Consider the following 22,467-nt stretch of genomic DNA (forward strand, 5'->3'; position numbering starts at 1 on the left):
TCTGAGGCTATAATATGAAAGTTGTGACTCTCCATAATATGTTGCCAGCGTCTCAGTAGCACATTTCTCACTTTTTGTTTTTCTGAAATCAGGATATCTTGTCATTGGTGCCAAATGGGCCCGGTGCTTGGCAGAGGAGCGTCGTGAGAAAACTACCAGAGGGGCTAGCTTGGCAGAGATTACACCTGTGTGCGCTCGCGCTTCCTTCCCGGTAATGAGCCTGGTTAATAAGGACCCACGCATAAGCCGAGACGCGGCTCGGAGCCACCGAGAAGGCCGCCCCCAGACAGGGAGGCAGCAGAAGCTCCATTCAACTTCCTGAATGAAGGCTGCAATAGGAGGCCAAGGTCATGTCCACAGACATCACGACATGTTTTCCCATGCAGAAGGTGAGTCTTGGGAGAAAGGGACTATATGTATACACCTCTAAGTGGGAGAATTGAAATGGGTGAGCACACTGACTCTTTGTGGGTATCAACGGGGAGCGTTGCGGAAGAGTCTTCATGGTTCTCTCAGATAGAAGTTGCTGAAACTAATCTAAATTGCCAGCAGCCACAAAGAAGAAAGATATGTGAGTCTAAAGGCAAAATTAAAGACTGCGTCAGACCTCAGCTCTGAGAGGGGAAGCCTTTCATGACCTTCCTGAGTACACAGACGCACGGACACAGATGCACACAAACACACAAACACACATGTCCTTTGCCTCCTCAAGCCACAGTCTCACATATTACCTTACTTTATCCAGCTTTAGAAGAATTATTACTTAATATTATTTTAAAAGCTATGCATTAACTTGTTTATTTTATGACTTATGAACTTCACAGATACGCCAGGCTCTAAATGTATCTTCTAATGAGTCTTTCCTGTTAGCAGGCAAACCCGCCATTACTTCCTCTTCCTTAAAACAATTCTTGATCCTCTTTTTGTAACTGCTGTCATAACATTTCTCTCCTTTCCTTTCTTTTTCAGCTAAACTGTTTGAAAGCTTTTTTCTCCTATTTTCTTTGGAAGTATTTCAGTCGGGCTTCTGGCCGACTAAAACCCCCAATTGTCAAGTTCACGAATTATGGTACCTCCCTGCTAAATTCAATCTCAGACCTCATCTTTATTGACCGATTAGCAGCATTTGACACAATTGTGTCTCGTATCTTTCCTTGAAAATTTTCTTTACTTGACATGAATTTTTTTTTTTTTTCTGGTGCATCATTTGCTGCTCTAGCTCAGGGTCCTAGCATGTTTTCTCCCCAACTCCCACATTTCAGCATCGGTATGACTAAGGCCTCTGATCCTGGACCACCTACCTTTCCAGGATACATTCTCTTTCACAGTCAACATTCCAGTGTCCTGGATGTAAATACTATCTACATGCTAATGATTGCTATATTGTATTTTCAGTGGAGCCTCTATGTTGACTTCAAAAATCACATCATCAGTTGACCACTTATTTGCTTCTCTAATAGCCTACGAAACTTGTCAAAGCCTAACTCCTGATGTCGCTCTCTTCAACCAAATGAAAACATTTCCTTCTCTTACTGTCTCCCACAGCTTAGTCAGTATTTTCTTTATTCTGACAATATTTCAGTCATTTCCTTCACCTGTTTTCTTTTCCCTGCATCCCAAAATGTGCTGATTTCTAGACTTCTCATCTCAGGGCACCTTGTGCAGGCCGTCTTTTTGCACCGAGATTGTTGCAAATCTCAGAAGTTGTCTTCCTCCTTTTGTTAATTCACGTTCAATCTGTTCAATTGAAATAATCCCAGGGATCCTGAAATTAATCAGGGATATCATTTTGCTCAATTTTCTCCAATAGCACTCCAGAAGTAATACAAATGAAAAGACATATATACTTCTAAAATATCTAACTTCAATTTTAATATAGAAATGAAAAATAATCTGACTTTATGTTATTTAAAAATTTACTTGATATATTCATATCAAGGTTTTTTTTTTTTTCTCTTTTTTTACTTCTTCACTAAATTTCCTCCTAAAACTGTGGCAGCTGGAAGATGAGAGCCCTGTAAGTGCACTCACCCAGGAAGGAGACAAACACATAATGTTAAGAAGGAAGGTATGCAAATGTTGCCCTTATAAATTAATTTCTAAATATAATTTTATGGCACTGTTTATTAATTGATTCCTATGTCAATAAAAAGTGCAAAGAATTGTTAATTCATTATTCTAGGTGTTTCGCATTTTCAAATATATTCGTAAATGATTTTCAGCAAGATGACGTGAACATGCAGGCTAGCTAAAGGAAACTTTAACCACAGTCGCATCAAATGCTAAATTGTCCCTACAGGGGTATAAAAGCTATTCTCTCCCAAAAGATTCATTTGAAGAAGGGACTTTCGTGGAGTTCTTATTGAATATTTAGCTTCTAAGCTCAATTTGTCAGAATGTTCAGCAAGTTCGCTGCTGAAGTCAAATCTATCTTAGAACTTACAAACTAATCAATGACAAATTAAAATTAAAATATTTAAAATTATTTAGCATTTCATCTACAAGTAAAAATAATAGAAATTGCATTAGTAGAATGTGATTTTTGTTAGCTGAAGGTCCATTTATTTTTTAAAGGAAAAACTAGTGTGTTCCATATAAATCATCAAGTTTTAGATATCATAATGTAAAAATACAACCTAAAGCATATTGAGTTTTGAACTACAATTTGAAGAAAATTACTTCAAAATGTTTAGAAAGTGAACTGTTAAAATAATGAATACCTGAATATTAATCTTATATTAAATGAAAAAATATTTCCCTAATATCATGCATTTAGTTTGCATAAATGAATTATTCATAAACAGATAATATTAAATTTTGTAAAACTGAAATTAATAATGTCTCTTTCAAAACATGTCCTCTGTAATTATTAATTTATTAAAGTTAATAATGCTAAATACCATCATACTATAAAGTTTAAATTAAATTTCAGTTCTATTCTACTTCAAAACACAAGAACACTAAAAGACTGCCAAATATTTTAATGTATTTAATTTATTTTGCTAATTAAAAATAAAATGCTTCACTATTTTAAATGCTGAACTGTAACTCTTAGGTGATAAACTATAACAATTTCTTATTTAAAATGAGATTTATTATAATCCTTTAAATGGTTGCTTACAATTCTTTCACATTGACAATTCTATTAAAAAGATGCTTAAATTTAAAACACATAAGCTTATATAGACTAAGAAGGAATTAGAATAAAAAAGCAATCAGCAATCTTCTTCCTTCAAATCCAAGAAGTTTAAAAATGATCTTTTTTTGGCAACTTACTACCATTCTTCTGATTGAGTGTGTAAGTTGTTTAAAATAATTACTAATAATGTAGTACACTTGCAAGCAATTTTCATACACATCATTATATTTCTCCTTTCACCTTACATCTGAAATAAAAGCAGAACCTATCTTAATTTATTACCACTGTTTATGAGAAAAAGAACTAGATGCTGAGATAAAATTTCTCAAGTTGAGTATTAAAACCCAGAGGTGCCTCAGACTAATAATTAATTCCTATGTTGTCTTTTGAATTTGCGTACATAAAATATTATTAAAATAGTTAATCAAATGCCATAAAATTGACCACAGTTTACACATGTTTTCATTTTGGCTAGTTGTAAAATTTACAATAATAATTTCTCTTTTGAAATTATTTATTATGATAGCGAACATCTGCACCCAAGTCTTATCCTAAATAGAGAAAAAAAGGGGGGTCCAAATTTGAACTTGCTTTGAATGATTAATTAAGTGAGCTTATTTTATCCAGGATTATAAGACTAACCTCTGGTATAACAGAAATTTGGAACCAAGTTTTTTCTAATTTTAAACCTTTTATTTAAATAACTAATTTAACACTCTAAGCAATAATGTTGACCATATTCTTTCTATGGTAGTTAACTATATTCACATTTTGAGACAAAAGAAAATATTTAATATTAATGAATCTTCAACTAAAATTTGGATTTTCTATTGAAAGGATTTTTTTCCAACAAGATAAATTGAAGATAAATGCCTTTCTTGCCTGTTTAGTGGGAAATACTTTTGTATTTTTACATATATTTGCTACTCATAAATCCAGATTACCTTCTTAATTTTAAGACCATATTTCATTATAGTTTGAACATGTTAGAAGTAAAAACAGAAAAGTTAAACAACTTAAATAGTTCTCTTTGTTCATCAACAAAACTAAAGGCACCATAATGTGGAAAAGACTTCTTTTGAGAGAAGAATTCAATGGGTTTCTGATTTTTCAAAGAAAAGATATTTCTTTGTACCAGAGCTTGTGGGATCATTTGAATCATTGGTAAAGTTTGGTTCTGGATATGCCACATGGGTCAGCTATGATGATTCAGCATTATATCAATACATTTGTGGTAACACAATAGAATACTTTCTTTTTTTTCTTATGGTGCTTCTGAGTAGAAAGCAATACAACCAACTAGATATATAAATGTGGATAGGAAGATGTTAACTTATGTCAGCAAAACTATCCAATATCTATTTTATGAATATTTATTTATTTGTAGTATCCACAGAGAGTAAGAACTGTGCATACAGATAGGCTTGTTTCTTAAATGTTTATCAATGGAGTCAAATACATCTACTTGTATAGAGGCCAGTGACGCTGAACCTTTTCTGTTAATTCACCATATTATCACCAAAATTTAACACAGATCTCTCCTCCACAAGCGTCCCGGAATAAAGCACTATAAATTACAAGTTTATTTATTCATAAAATTAGGTAATTTAATACAAAATTACTCTATTTAGTATTTTCTTTTCAAAATGATTACTAAAAAGCAAAAACAGTTTCTCATATACATTTGATATTAAACATAGAGCGGACTGAACCTCCCACATGAGGACTTTTTATAAAACATTATAAAAAAACATATACAGAGGGGCAAGTATTTAATTATGGGTATTAGTTATATTAAACATGTTAAATGCAAAAATATCCTTCCTAATACATCAAATCACTATACCTTTAACTTTAATACCAAGTAAGTTAAAAATGGTAAAATTTTAGTCATCTGATTAAGAAAACATTGCAGCCAAAATGGAGTTTCTCGGGTTTTCTTTTAAGAAAAATATTAACACTTGAAAAAATTTTAATAATTAGATGATGAATATTTATTAGAATTACTGATTAAGAAGATCATAATTCACAATTTTTCATTTTAAATGTCACAATTTGTTTCTTGCATTTTTTCCCTCTTAAATTTCATCTATGTATTTTCTTTTCACTGTGAATTTCAGAATACAGACCACTATTATTTTGCTAGAACAACATCCTCTAATAACAGTAGATACTTTCTTCTTTCTTATAAACATTAGATGGGTTAAATTCACCCATGGCCTCAATGGGAGAACAAAAAGTCTATCTGAAACTGCTTAAGTGAAAGAGAAACTTCTACTTGTATGTTAGCTGGCTCTTTGCTGACACTTCTGATTCATTACAGATAGGCTGACCCTGGCCACATTCCAGAAAGCTGGAGGACATTTTCTTTTCCTAAATCGGTGTTTGTCCTTCCCCTATGTGCCCAGCAGACGGAGTATCATTGATCGATTTATAGTGGTTGTGTTCTGTACAGCAAGGATACAGCAAGGCAGAGCTCTCTATTTTCCTCCCACATTGACGAGTATCTCTTCTAGATGCAAGGCACTCATTGACTTTTCACGGTGCCTCTCCTCATCCAGATCTACTCTGGGCAACACTTTTCTAATGGGGAGACTCCTTCACATGTGGGAAGAAAAGTCTCATCGGTGTGACTTTGTTACATTAGTCACCTTATTTACCACATTAAGAAAGTGTATTAATTTTTTTTGAGTCTAAAACTTTCTCTTTTTTTTTCCTACAGCTATTCACATAAATGATTCAACCTGATCAGATGACCACTTTATGAAATGTATGCCCTTTGAATAAACTCAATCTTATCTCTTGATCATATATATATATATATATATATATATTCTTTGTTCAAAGTAAAATTCGGGATGCGTTCATTCTAATTATCTATTATGGAATAAGGAAAGAGTGCAGAAAACCAAATATATTTGACTTGTATAAATTAAAACTAAGAAGTATGGCAGCAAAAAAAAAAAAAAAAGCTGATTTCTACCATTTTCTTTCAACTCATTACTAACTGTGCAGAGGTCTTCAGAACAATAGAAGAGTAGCATACACATACAATTTATACTGTACGATACAGGATAGCAATAAAATGTGCTTGTTTTTCCCTCTAGGTGTTGTTCACTCTAAGGGGCCTGCATGGATGTAAAAATCCTTTCCATAATGCATAGGACCGAATGCTCAGCTCAGACGTCAGGAGAAGACAGGTTCTGGGGGAGACTGAACCCTCGATGAGCGTGTGAGGTGAAATCTGTAATGACCGACCGATGGGAAATAAAAGAGTTATTTATAGCAATCTCTGAACTCTGGATGTCTCATCTTCTGAGAGCGAAATTTTAATGTTGGTAATGAATAGTACCTCACTATCTTTCCAAATAATGAATAGTACCTCACTATCTTTCCAAATATTTTACCAAAGCGAAGGTATTAAAACGGTGCAGTTAATTTTTAACAAAGGTTTTTGTGATTTCTAAGTAACACATTCCATGCACCCTCTTACAAAAGAATGTGGTATTACATGTGGGAACCCACTGAGCCAGAAATAAAAAATTGTTCAGTTACCTGAAAAGCTTTCAAAAATACAAATCTAAAAATTTGGCCCCAAATCATATTGAATCAAAATCAGGGTAGATCTAAGAATATAAAATTTAAACCGTTTCACAGATTATTCTTATACATCTTATACAAACGCTCAAGTGTCGTTCACAATGAATAAAGCAAGATGGCAAAATTAATTCCAAGTAAGTAAAATCGTTTTCATTTGATAATAAATTCGAAGAGGTTAGTTTATTTATGTATTTATCTTTATTTATTTATTTTTAGAGAGAGAGGAAGGGAAGGAGAAAGAGAGGGAGAGAAACATCAATGTGTGGTTGCCTCCCTGTGGCCCCGACTGGGGACCTGGCTCGCAACCCAGGCACGTGCCATGACTGGGAATCGAACCAGCAGCCCTTTGGTTCACAGGCCAGTGCTCAATCCACTGAGCCACACCAGCCAGGGCCTTTTTTATAATTAATGAAAGTTAGTGTTAAAAAGTCAGTGACGTGCTGCCTCTAGCAGACATTTACCCCCAAACAGTGACTCGATGATATAAAAAAGTATAATAAATGTGTCATGTAAAATATAAATAGTATGTAGAAGATTAGCCGTCATTATAATAAAATGGTAAAACGGCAAATGGTAGCCTAGTGAAGTTCAATGTCTTTCTATCAGGACTTCTTAGAACACTTGATACTATTACCTTGCTGGCACATAAAATATATTATGTTGTACTGGCCAATCTGATCTGAGATTAGATTTTTTCCACAATACATTTTCAGAATAAATATTACTTGAACACGGTAAAGCCATGCCCTGGATCGATAACACAGTATCTATTACAATATAACCTTCAGGTTTCTAACCTAATGTACTTTCCCCTTGTTAGAAAACAAAATTCATCTAAATTTTAATGATCTCTTTGGCTTTATTCAATGATTCAGGACCAAGCAGCATCCCATCTCGCCAACAGAAAGGCGCTCCAGAGAGACGCACGGAATGAAGACTTAAGGCAGCAGGGCCGGGGCGAGGAGCTGACTAGCCAGAGTGAATTGTTTATGGTATAATTCTGGGACTTCTTTTTACGGTAAAGGATAAAAGAACATACCACCCACAAGATGCTGCTTTGCTGTAGTGATCATTCTGAGCTGCAGGCGCTGGAAAGCAGCAAACACAGGGATGTTTCCGCTTGTCAAAGTCGTTAAACAGAGAGGGCGGCAGCCAACTTGGTGAGCAAACAGAAACCTAACCCGGCGTGAATTCCCGAAATACCACAAAATTAAGAAATCAGTGCCTACGAATAGCCCCCCACAGACAGCCAGGTAGGCTTTATCCAAATGAGGTAACCGCTTAGGCTACAGCGATCAGATGCTCGGGATCGATAATAGATGTGCAGCTAAACTGAAAATGTCAGTCTCCTCAGTTTATCTGAACCCCCTTAATGTGTCTGAAGACAAATCCCACAAAAGGGTCTCAGTTGTCAAAGATTCCCTCTCTGTGAATTGCATCAACCGGGAGGATTCCCTCCCAAGACAGCAGAGGAGACTGAAGTCCAGGCCACACCCAGAAAGGGCCTGTCACCAGCTCCCATGCCCCGCATCTACTCTTCTCAGGGCCCACTCATCTTTCCTAAAACCATTTTCTCTCCCCTAAGACACCCACAGACCCATCTTCAAGATGGTGTTTGCTTCTGAAGTCCAAGGCAGCTTGAGGAGCTACTCATTTTTCCCAGGGATCGCCCATGTACACATGAGGTACACACGGTGTTAAGCTTCTGTTTGTCTTTCTTTCATTCATTTATCTTACAGTTAAAACTCAGAGGGGTAGGGGTAGAATCATTTTTCCTCTTCTTCGTAGGATTTACAAAATGGTTTCTAATAAGATTCACATCACATTACATGAATTACAATAGTTCTGATTTTTTTTTTTTTTTTGTACCTTGCTTAGTGACTGCACATAGGTGCACTTTGTATAGCATATGTTTGATGGCAGGCTTTAAGTGCCAGCTTGTCTAGACTGTCTGGCATTTCTTCGGACTGCCATTGATTCCCCTTGTCACTTACGGCTCGTGATAGATGGCTAAGACATATTAGATCTCCATTTCCTATTGGAAAACAGGGCGGGGCAAAAGTAGGTCTACAGTCATGAGTATGTGAAACAGTTTATGCTTGTTATTATTATCTATTCATTATTATATCATATTCCATACGAACAACGGTAAACCTCCTTTTGCCTCACCCTGTGTTATCATCACTGGTTTCCTTACAAGTTTCAGTTTTGAATCATTCACACATCTAAACAACGCACGTTTGTCTCACTTAGTACAGACCACTTTATCGACAGAATCATTAAATGCAGTGTATTTGGTTTAAGAAAGAAATCCCAATATTCATTTATATGTGTCTGAGTATGACAGAAATTTAAATATATTTTCCTCCAGCTATTTGAATTTTTATATTGTTTCAAATCTGGAAATGAGCTAGTTTTATTTTCAGTGTAACTTTTATGTCATAGTTTTATCTGATAATATATTTGGCCACAAAAGACTTGGAAATCATTTTCACAACATTTTTGATAGTTCAATTGTTTCATCCCTAAAACTATTTATTTTCCTTATGGTGCATAATAACATTTTATTATGTTCTTTTATGCATTTTTATTACATATTCTGAAATATAATCATTTTATTGTCATTCACTTTATTGATGTCAATATTGAACAATAAGAAGAATGTAACGGCCTGTTTTAATAAATCTATTATAAGCATTCCTGCATTATCATCTCTATTATTATTTGGTATTCATAAGTGTGAGGAGAGGGTTTATGAAGAGTAAATAACTATATTTGCAGCCTTGGAGGTACAATAAATGATTGTGTATGAGAAATAAGTAAGTGAACACGGAACACCCTGGTGGTTGAGCTTCTGAGCTCCTGAGAAATGTTTGCAAGTCCATTAGGCTCTGTAAGGCGCTGAATTTCATGAGCAGTTAGTACTAATGGCTTTGTACTATAAGACATCCCTGGATATTTGCAGTTAAAGGCAATAAAGTTTAGATGCTATTAAGGTTACACTTGATAAATCTGACTGACATCTGTGAAGTATACAGTGAAAGAGCCATTGTGAGGTAATTACAGATAATTCTCTATAAGACGTCATGCAAGAAAAAATTATGGATTGAACCATAAAATGTGTTTAGAATGAATATAAAAATTACAGATATTAATAGTTATTATGTAATATTGAAGGAGGTGGTGAGAGGATTTGAATGACAGGCTATGCAACAAATCCAAATATATTGTTTTAAAATACATGATGTATCAGTGCATATTTCTCTTTCTAGAAAAGTCCAAAAACTAGTAAGAACCTATAAAATAACCTGATCTTCATCCTGTGTCTTTTATTTTAATCAGAAAATGACAGTGAGTGAATGTATGGTAGAACCAAGAAGAATTTTTCTCTGAAAGTGTTGGAATATGACATTACGTATCACACTTGCAACAGTGGAGGAGGTAGTGCCCAGCTACCTTTGTCCAGGGGGGTTGAGTGCTTTTTTAGGTACCTTATATCTTTATCAGAGCCTTATCTTCTTGTGAGAGGATCACCCAAGAACTTTATCCCATGGATAGGACATGCAAAAGATTCCAATTCACAATAGCTCCTTATGACAATGTGTAAGTGCATCTGTGTTTAGAAAGGATAGATGTCTTAGTTCCCTGAAGAAGTCCAACTTTATTTATTATGAAAGAATCTAAAATGAGGATGCATGGATAAACCTCTGGGGATCCTTATTTCACAGAGATCTGCTTGGAACAGCGAGAGAGAGAGAGAGAGAGAGAGAGAGAGTGTGTGTGTCTGTGTGTGTGTGTGTGTGTGTGTGTGTGTGTGTGTGTGTAGGGAGATCAATATTCTGAAGAGATCCAAGTTTAAAAATTAGAATTATTGAATATTTCTCATAATTTCAGTTACTTGAGTCAGAGAACCCTAAAGCAACTGCTTTATCATCATTTGGTGATCACATTTTATATAAATATACATATATACATAATATATATAAACTACATCTGTTACTGATTGTTACAATTTAAAACAGTAAGAAACCAAAGCAATTATATAACTAAATAAGTCACTTGCTCAGAATCCTAAAAATGACAGCACTTTTTTTATTGTGGTAAACTATATATGCCATGATATTTGTCATTTTAACCACCAAAAAGCATACAACTCAGTAGCATTAAATACATTCACAAATTTATATAACCATGACCATTATCTAACCCCTAAAATATTTCATCATCCTTAACAAAGCCCTGTATCCATTAAACAATACTTTCCAATCTCCTATTCCCAGGCCCCCGATTACCTCCGTTCTCCTTTCTGTCTCCGTGAATTTGCTCATTACAAGTACCTCTTATAAGTGAAACCATACAATATTTGTCCTGTTTTTTGTTTTTGTTTTTGTTGTTCTTGTTTTTGGCGTTGAGTTTTATAATTCTTCATAAATTTTGGATATTAATCCTTGATCAGATGTATCAGTGAATGAATTCAATGTGTTGTCTTTTTATATTATTGATAGTTTTCTTTGCTGTGTGAAACCTTTTTAGTTTGATGTAGTCCCAATTATTTATTTTTTCTTTTGTCTTCTTGCCTGAGATAAATTGGAAAAAATATATAGCCATGGGCAATGTTGAAGATTTTACTGCATATGTTTTCTTCTAGGATTTTCATGGTTTCAGGTCTAACATTTAAGTCTTTAATCCATTTTGAATGTATTCTTGTGTGTGTGTAAGAAGCTGGTCAAGTTTCATTTTTCTTCACATAACTGTCCAATTTTCCCAAAGGCCTTCATTGAATAAACTATCTTTAGTCCATTGTATGTGCTTATCTCCCTTGTCAGATATTATTAAGAGACTATAAGTGTGGGTTTGTTTCTGGGCTCTCTATTTTGTTCTATTAACCTGTATGTTTTTATGCCAGTACTATGCTGCTTTGACTATTATGGCTTGATAATATAATTTGATATTATGTAATATGATTCCTCCAACTTTGTTCCTTTTTCTCAAGATCACTGTTGTTATCTGGTGCCTTTTTTAGTTCCACATACAATTTTGGAATATTTTGTCTAGTTCTGTGAAATGTGAAATATGTCATTGATATCTTGATAGATAGGAATTGCATTGAATCTATAGATTGTTTTGTTTAGCATGGATATTTTAATGATGTTAATTCTTCCTATCCATGAATATGGTATATGCTTCCACTTATTTGTATCTTTTTCAATTTGTTTCTTCAGTATTATAATTTTCCTAGTACAGGTCTTTTACGTTCAAGGTTAGATTTATTCCCAGGTATTTTATTATTGTTGAAGAGATTGTGAATGAGATTGTTTTCTTAATTACATTTTTTGTTATCATTAATGACATACAAAAATGCAACTGATTTCTGGATATTAATTTTGTATCCTGGTACTTTACTGAATTCACTTATTAGTTCTAGTAGTTTCTTGGTGGAATCTTTAGGGTTCTTTATGTACAGTATCATGCCATCTACAAAATAAGACACTTTTACTTCTTTCTTTCCAATTTGGTTGCTTTTTGTTTTTTCTTCTTGTCTGGTTGTTATGGCCACAACTTCCAGTGCTATGTTAATTATGAGAGGTAAAAGCAGACATCCTGTCTTGTTCCCAATCTTAATGTGAACACGTGTTTTTTGTCCATTGAGTATGGCCTTTATTATGTTGAGGTATGTTTCCTCTATATCCACATTGATGAGTTTTTATCATAAATCAGTGCTCAATTTTAACAATTTTTTTGCATCTATTGATATCATCATGTGGTTTTTAACTTTCATTTTGTTTATGTGGTGTATCAATTGATTTGTGAATGTTGTACCAACTTTGCTTTCCCAGAATAAATTACACTTGATCATGATTATATTCTTTTTTGATATATTGCTGTATTTACTTTGCTAATATTTGTTGAGGATTTTAGCGCCTATGTTCATCAGGGATATTGATATATAATTTGCTTTCTTGGTAGTGTCTTTATCTGGTTTTAGAATTAGGATAATTCTGGCCTTGTAAAATGAGCTTGGGATTCTTCTCTCCTCCTGAATTTTTAAAAATAGTTTGAGAAGGTAGGGTCTTTGTTCTTCTCAGGCTGTTTGGAAAAAATCACATGTAAAGCCATCCAGTGCAGGACCTTTGTTTGCTGGGAGTTTTTTGATTACTGTAACAGTTTCACTGGGTGTAATCTGTCCATTCAGATTCTCAGATTCTTCGTGATTTAGCTTTGGAAGACCGTATGTTTCTAGGAATTTATCCATTTCATCCAGGTTGACCATTCTTCTGGCATGTAGTTGTTCATAAAATTTTCTTACAATCTTTTGTATTTCTTTGGTGTCAGCTATTACTTCACTGCTTTCAATTCTCATTTTATTGGTTTAAGTTCTCTCTCTTTTTTTCTTCATGAGCCTGGTTAAAGGTTTGTCAATCTTATTTATCTTTTCAAAGAACTGGTTCTTGGAGCCATTGATCTTGGGAAGTTACCATATTTTTTAACTTAGAAGACTAGCATTAAGAATCATTTCATTTCTTAACATAAAAATATTTACATATTTACCTTAGTCTTAAAATATCAAGGTATTCCGTTTTTAAATACACTGTGTTAAATTATCTTACTTGAATTGAGAATAGAAATATAGAAATTATGAGACTATTTTTGGAAATAGTTGATAGAAGAGATTTGGAATAACTAAATATACTAATAGGCCCCCAAAAGGAAAATTAATATGTAACTTTAAAATTTGTGTCTTTGCTCTATTTTATATCTTTAAAATGGTTATTAAAGGTAGTACTTTAGTATTCTAAAGGTTAAATATTATAACTATCTAGTAAGACAAAATACTGAATTAAGATTGCATTTGATTATACTGTCTATTAGGAAAAAAGGAAGACACATTTCTCTCAGCATGCTACTCAAACTCTATTTCAAAAATGACTTTTGGTTTGGCCTTACTTGTCACTAACAATACTACTGAAATCTAATCTTACCCATTTTTCTTTCACCGGTGCTGATTCTGAGTTACTGCCTCTGAGCCGCTGAGAAACATAAAACCAAGCAAATGTATGGTTTCATATAATTGGTAAAGATATACCCTTTGTACTAGACATTGTAAACATACTCACGTGGGAAATACTGAAACAGTATTACACTGCAAGTATGTATCGTAATTTTCTCATTAACATTTTTCTTCCTTTTTCATCACACATACCTTCAAATACATTATAGAAAAATCTTCCTAAAGTTACTTCCATTGAATAGTAACCACAGGTCATTGGACTGCGGTTCTCTTTCTAAAGGCTGCTAAAAGAGGTCTTTCTTTAATGGCCAACAGCTTTTGCTAACTTCCCGGGATTTCAGAAATGCTAATCAGCAGTTCTAGACAGCAGCACATTTATTACACCCTGACATGCTGAAGACAGCCAGTTACAAATAGAACTGCCTCTTGAAAAATGCTGCTACAGTGTTTTATAATAAAGTGCACCAATTAGATGCATTCATTAGGACAAACTGCTTGTCTTTCCCCATATTAGAGCTTTTTAAAAAGCACAATGTATTTCATAGCTTGCCCTGCTCTGTATTATTATTAATTGAACATAGCACATTACAAAGTTTAATCCAATAACTATAAATACATAATTAATAATATTTCCTTGGAGACTGTCAGTTCTGCAGGGACCCACTTGGCTTCATACTGCAAGATAAAAAATATCAGAGAAGTGTTGCTCATTTCCAAAGGGTTTCCAGATATTTGGGGGACATTATTTCAATAAATTACATGGACTTACAATTTAAAATTGTTTCATTTAACAATTATCTCAGATCCTTTCCCAAAGGATTCTAATATTCTTAGGGATAAAAATTCATGACATCACACCTAATACTCTTAATTTATATATTGCCTTATTGACTTTCCTTTCACACCTGATGTGATATTTTGATAGCAATAAAGTTCTGAGGTTAAGAATTCCAAAAGAGAAAATGTCACCAGAAATGTTGAGTGTGGACAAGAATCTCTCCCTTTTGGGGTGGAGAGGGCATAGAATTATTGTACAACACTGTGACTAGAATGGAGTAAGATAGACTGGGCTAGTGTCTCTGCTGGCAAGGACATTATTTTCCAGTTCCATGCTTGTCCCCAAACATGGGCACTTGCTGGGACCACCCAGTTCCTCTCCACCATGGATACACTTTGCATGAAGACCCTGACCTCTATTATAACTATTCAGTTCTATGTTTGAATGCAGACACAGTAATGTTGGCCACTCATTTTTATCTCTTCATAATTTAGACAGTTACTGTCCTCATGCATTGCAAAAAAATGGAAACATTTGTCTTCCGTGAAGTTTTTAGGATGACCTCAAATTGGATGAAGGAAATGAAGAGGAAGTTTGTTAGTTAATAGAGAAAAGTAATTATCTTACATATACTCCAGGATATGCAATCTAGGTGTTTAAAGTGGAAATCTGCTTTTTAAATTATTATAATTTTTTTTCCTCAAAATAACATTACTAGGGAGTGTCGTTTGTTGGTGCATCATGTTTAACAAATCCTATTGGCACCTTTCATTACCACAAAAATGTATTTGCAGTCACAGGTCTGCTTTAACATTCTGATTATGAATAACAGTAAAAAATTTATTTGGCATATAAATGTGAAAATAATATAAATCATACCCAGGGTTGGTAGTAAGACATTTACTTCTGCCTGGGGCATGAAATCCAGCATCAGAACTGAGCGATCGATTCATATGGGAGCCAAATATAAACAACCGTTATGGTCACACTGGCTTTTCCAAGTTAAGTAGTAACAAATGCACACACAGAACTGAAATTAACATTCTGTGAACCACGCTTATCTTAAATACTTGAAATATCTGTTTCTTTCTACTTTCTTCCATTTTAATCTAGCTTATATTATAAGAGCATATTAGCCACAAACCACTATATTGAAAATGTATTATCCACTGAGTCTAGATCCACAATTTGACAAGCATCACATTGGAGGATACCACCGAAACATTTAAAAAACAAACACACCATAGTTAGAGTATTTGGTTTCTCAAGGATGTGATGAGACTTTTGGTCAAACATAACAATTCTTCTATCATCGCCTATATCCCAGGACTTCTAAAATATTCCACAAACATTTTGGGAGCCCCATCTAGACATGAGGCAATTGATTAGCTATTGTAAGTAGCTATCTTTGTCAGGAGGATAATGAAGATATATTTTTCTGTACTTGTTTTTTCTCTCTGATGTATATTTTATTATATTTATATTTATAGTAGTGAAAGTTATCAAAATCTTAATATTTTAGGCACTAGAGTCTTATTTTTAAGTAAGTAGAAATTTTCATGTGTAAATTAAGTGTCATTGAAAAATAAATTCTAAAATGGGCCAGAATTTTAATCTTGATTGATTCAGGGCCTTTTCACTCTTTAAATGTATCAACTATTACTTGTATTTTATATTTGTTTAGACAATTCTACATATTTAAGAGATATTAACAGTAATGTGAACTATCTTTCTTGATATTTGTTTTTTTTATGAAAGCATAAAATCTATTGTGATAGTTTAAATTACATAGATTCAGAAATGTTTCATTTTTAACATCTATGCTAAAGTTTATAACATAATGCTGGGATGATTTTTAAAAGTTTATTGATTGGGAAGATAAAATATTTCTTCTTTATGGTGTCAAATGGAGTTACACATGCACATAATTAGAATGAAAAAATAATATAATAGTGACTAATGAGCCATTATGTATCTTTATATTCAAACATTTTGGAGAAAAACATTGAAAGTTTAACCAAGACATAATTGCTGTCATTTTGAATAATGTATCCCAAACAGAAAGCCAAACAGCATTTCAATGTCCTCTTATTTTGAGATATAGTTAGCTTTGTTCCTACTGACATAAAGCCTTTGCCTGAACACCCTGCTAACAACGCCAGTACAATTTTACATTTTCCTTATGTGGTCTTGATATTTCTGTTACTATATTAATTAGTCTTGTTTTGCGAGTGTTCTTCAGATGTATTTATTTCTTTCCCATCAATATACAAAGATCCCACAAAATACATAAACTACCCATGAACTACATAAACAAGAGGTGACGTAGAGCAGAAAAACGGCTTTAGTCTTTCATGGGATTTTCAATGAATTGCATGTGTTGAAGAAATAGCAATATCATTCTAACGTGATCCTCAGTTGGAAAACAGAGGACAAACTAAGCATAGTCCCCTCACTTTTCAGAGAAGCCTGGATTCTAATCATGCAGAATAGATGGCAGTTCCCCACTGCATTTAAAGAGAATTGACCCCTGACACCTCAGAATTGGGGGGTACAGAAGTGAGCTAGTTCTTGACCAAGAAGAAAATACAAGGCGGGAAACAAGGAAGCCAACATTTTGAGAAAGAATGGATCCCTAAATTGTATACAAGGACAAAAAAGAGAACCGGAGTATTGCTTATTAACAGAAAAGGAGGCTTTAATCCCAGAAAGGGACAGCCCAGGGCAGAGAGACAGGATAATTAATAATAACGTGAACTGGCTATGGATAAATAAAAAAGAGAAATGTGGACAAGCGAGAATAGAAACTATTTCCTTAGCTCTAGTGATGCTGTAATGAAGAAATTTGTAGAATAAGAATTGTAGATCATGAATAATTTGTCTCATAGAAATGTGCTTCACTTGTTTGACAGTAAATTGGAAACAATCTCCATGCCTGGGTGAGGGTGAAGGAAGGCGTTACACAGTCTGGTGACATGTTAATACTGTCAGGCCTCTCAGTTCGTCTCCCTTCGCCATGTCAGACAGATGGAGAGCCTGACAAACTGCTTCCTTTTCAACTTCTGATGCCCAGAGAAAGCAGACTTGGTAAAAGTCACTGATGTCTTTCATATAAAAGATTTACATAGGATTAGAGCAAACAAAAAGAATATATGATATAAGTGTATGTCATTTCCACCAGCGCCACAGATGCCTCAATGATCGACATCCTTAAAGGGCATTAGATTTGAAAGGGCCTTTATTATTTATAATTTTGAAAATATACCTCATTCAAGCTTGTTTCTGTCAACGTTTAGTATGGGTTAAATGTAGCACTCAGAAAATACAAAGCAAGAATATTGATGACAAGAAAAAAAACTTCAGTACTTGTTCACAGCCGGTTTTCTCCCCATCTCAAACCCCAGGTCTTAGTGGACATTCTGAGGATTATTAGCCTTGTCTATCCATAACAATTTCCTTGTGTATATAGTCTGTCTCTCCAAATAATCTTCTTCACGATTATTCTTTCTCGAAAATACAAACTAAAACAAACCCTGGGTCATATTTTCATTTTCCTGATTACTATAGTACCCTGCCTCGTGATTTCCTACGATCAAAGTCCTATCAACAACTGCTTCAGCTATTTTACGGTTTAATCCACCAGAATGCCCACACCCTGCTCGGTGGCCAACCTTGACTACTCAATATTTTCCAAATACGCCATGTTCATTCATGCTTATGTGCCTTTGGATATGTTAATCAATTTTCCTGAAATGCATTTTCTCATTTTCATCTTTAAAAAAAGCACTTTCCTTCCTTCAACCCAGTTTCTATGTGGAAGCTTCACTTATTATTGTGAAGTAATTATCAATAACATCTCTTTGCATTCATTAGATTACTCAAGAATGCTTTAAATTCATTTTTATATCCCCGTGCATACCAAAAGATTCACTAATGTTTGGTTGACTCTAACATATGAACTGACTACATTTTTACAGCTCAGTTTTCTAGAAGTCTAACATTTTAATTTTGTTTGAAACTAAAAAATACATGCATGGCAGTCGTCAATGTTTTATCCCAAATATTCAAACCAATAAACAAAAAGAAACCCACTGGCCTCTGATTTGTCTACACACTAAGGGCAATATTAGTTTCCTGGGCCCTATGCTATTTTTAAGTTTTTTTTCTTGCTACTTTTATTTTTAAAATATATGCAGCTCCAAACATTTATTTCGAAGTCTTCATTTGGAAATCATGTTAATTTGTTTATTTCATCAGCAACTCAGCAGCTGTTTGGAAGGTGAGGCTGTCAGTATTGGCTACATCAAATCTGAATTGATTTTTTAATTGATCTCTTAGCCAATTGCAAGCTAACCTTAGGTCTTAAACTTTTAGTTGATTTATTAAAATTATTTAGTGCACAGAAAAGATGCCTATTCCTCCCCATACTCTGTCAAGTCTTTCAATATGTATCCTGATCAATTTAACACTTTTTCAATAGTTAATTACACCAATAGCTTAACCATGGGAGAGTGAGTGATTATTGTAAGGAAAATTTATTTAAAATGTACTGTATAAAATTAGATAAAAGTAGCATATATAATATCAAAATTTTAAATATTATATACAATATTTAAAATTACATATGTTAATTATACATGGTGAAAAATTACTTGAACATTTAAGTTTATGAATTTCTTAATTATACAATTCTTACACATGTGGAAGTGTACATTTTTATAAATGTCATGGCAATTTGTTTCAATTTTTTTCTGTTTTTATAATGAATTTCTTTTTAAGCTTAAGTATAAGCTTTTAACTCCAAAATTCATCACATTGTACATACATATCATTCTATACTATGCATCTATTTTATATATTATATCACACTACACTTGATCTCTTAGTTACCTGGCAGGTGTTTGTGGCTTTCATTAAATGAGAAAATACAAGGGGAGAAGCAGGATAGAGCAAAATGTTAAAATTAATATCTATGTTTTTTTGAAATACAGATCTGAGGCTGCCTATGATACACATAAATGGAGATTTCTTCTGAAAGATTTTATTTGTGGTTCAGTATCTCTGGAGCACAGGAGTTTTAAAAATTTCTTTCTTTCTTTATTTTTGTTTGGGTTGATAGATTGGAGCACGCTTAAAAGCTTATGAGAATGAGTGAGAGAGTGTGAGATTGAAGATGCAGGGAAGGCAAGAAATGATCGACGATGTGAAGCTCTTGAGGAAGAAGCCAAGACAGTAATCCGCACCCAGGCAGAAGGGTTCAACCTGAGAAGAAAGGAACGTGGGACGAATGCGCTGGTGCAAGTAAGTTTCTTGCTTTAGAGGTGAAATTGGAGAGCATTTTTATGTTATTTTGAATCTATTCTGTCATGATAATACATACATTACTATAATTCCTTTCATATATCTTTTGTCTGTGTTTTTATATGTAAAACACTGAGTTGTCTGCCCTAAAAATATTGCCTTAAATAAATTATAGTTGCATTTTGTCATGAGTAGTTGTGCTAGTAAAACAGAGTTATAATATTTGCATGGGATTGTGCTGCTTCAAACTAAATTCCAGCCTATCTGTAACAATTAAAATAATGCATTAGAAGAAAGTGTATGAACTGAGTTTACCATGTAAAAGATGATGTCAGAAGAACTTCTTCAAGTATAACTACAAACATTAATAGAGAAAAGTTCTTTTATTGCATCTGATAACTACCATTTATATAGTAATGTTCAAATGTAAAACTCATGTCTCCTAAACATTATTAATTGTCAAGTAAGTAAATAAGAACAATGTAATTTCTACTCATATGTGGATTAAAATAAAAAGCAATAAACAAACTCATAGATACAGACAACGGAATGGTGGTTACCAGAGGGGGAGGGACAAGGAGGAGGACTTGTCAAATATATGGTAATGAAAGGAGACCACAGATGGTGTGTTATAAAGTTGCACACCTGAACCTTATATGTTATTAACCAATGTCACCCAAATAAATATAATTAAATTTCAAAAAGAATAATGTAATGTCTTTTAAGTTAGAGATTATATCTATATGTTCAGCTGCACTGATTTGTACCAGTGGATTGTAATTAATATTATTGCCATTAGTGTTCACATATAAGTATAATTAAGTATAGAATTTTTAAAATATTAAGTAGCTTTTAGAATAGTTTTGAATAAAGAAGCAATACCTGGCAATGAAAATCTGATTCAATAACATTTCAGACACTCATCCCAAACAATCCATGCCTTGTATATACTACATTTTTGTGACATAAGTAAAACATAGCTCTAACTTTGGAAGTTAAGTGATTAATAGAAGGGACACCATCTTCATTACTAAAAGCTCAAGAAAACAAAATTTTTAAAAAAATAGCCAATGTTCAGAAAAGTTACTCATTATTTTTACCTTATATATAATTTAATTTATTCCAATTTGAATCTGTCCTAGGGTACAAATGCAAATGCTTATATATTTGGATAAAACATAAATTTATCCTAAATTTGGATAATTAAAGTTTAAGTGTAGCTCAAAATCATATGTTACTTTTTTCTCAAATTTTAAAAATTATTGAAAATTTTATTTATTTCAAAGACCCAGTAAAAATATATATGGTTTGAAAAATGAATGTCTCGTTGTTTCTTCTCTAGTTTCTTTAAGACTAGGAGTTTTTTCATGAGATAAAAATTGTTTTATATCAACCCTGGCTGCTGTGGCTCAGTGGATTGAGCATTGGCCTGCGAGCCAAGTGTCGCTGGTTTGATCCCCAGTCAGGGCACATAACTAGGTTGCATGTCAGGTCCCCAGTTGTAGGTGCAAGTGAGAGGCAACCACACACTGATGTCTCTCTCCCTCTCTTTCTCCTTTCCCCTCTCTCTAAAAATAAACAAACAACCTAATTAATTAATTAATTTTAAAAAATTGTTTTATATCTGTGCTCACAAAGTGTACCAAGCATTATATTTTTTCCATAATGAATGTCAGTTTGTAATAAATCAAGCATCAATGTTAGTGAGGAAATCTGGAGTAGAATTCACAAAATAATAAATAGTGTACATACTCTGGGATACACAGAATTCAGCTCTTCAAAAGCTCTGAAATACCAACTAAGTTAGGTGATGGAGAAAATGGAAAAGTCTTGCAGGACATGAAAATAGTCCACACTGACATAGAAGCAATATATTTAAAGTGTACTGGGATGGGCTGTCAAATCAGGGTTTTCAGTCAGACTTAGAGGTTTCCATTCTCTCATTTTCTCTGTACATTCTCATCTATCAGATGCAATCCTTGGTCTCACCTTCTATGTAAAGGCTTTTCTGACAACTTTGAATTCCATTATTTTTTCCTCTTCTTTGTTCATTATTTTATTTCTCATTTTTGGTAAATATTTACATGTAACAGATACACAGCATCTTCTAAAGTCTGCCATAAATAAATAATGACAAAAAGGGGTGATAAGTTAGGATGCTTCTAGCTGCAGATACTAAGAACCTAAAAAAAATGTTTAGAAATAAGTAAACGTGTTAGCTCTCTTAAGAGAAAGTCCTAAGGCAGGGTCATTCCAGGGTTCTCTTATCCAAAGGCATTATTAAGGATCAAAGTGTGTTTGGTAAACTCTTTTATGTTGGTGTATTAGACTGGATCCTCTTCATAGGTTCTAGACAGCAGTAAGAGTTCCAGGTATCTTTATTTTCATTTGTAATTTTAAAAAAATTCTCAGAGAGAAAGTGGATTTGAACAATAAACAACTAATTTACTGAGGTGTTTTGGATTAACCTCGGTCAACACTGATTTGTTTGCAAACTGAGATTTAAACCTTTCAGAGTCCTGGTATCTTGACATCAGTAACCAAATAGTCAATTGTTGATAACATATTGGCGATTGTCAGTGTAAATAGCCTAGAGATTTTAGCTTCTCATCAAAATAAGCCTTCTGGATCATTGCCTAC

This window comes from Furipterus horrens, unplaced genomic scaffold (assembly GCF_987537825.1).
Source record: "Furipterus horrens unplaced genomic scaffold, mFurHor1.1.pri manual_scaffold_10, whole genome shotgun sequence".
NCBI classification, from domain to species: Eukaryota; Metazoa; Chordata; class Mammalia; order Chiroptera; family Furipteridae; genus Furipterus; species Furipterus horrens.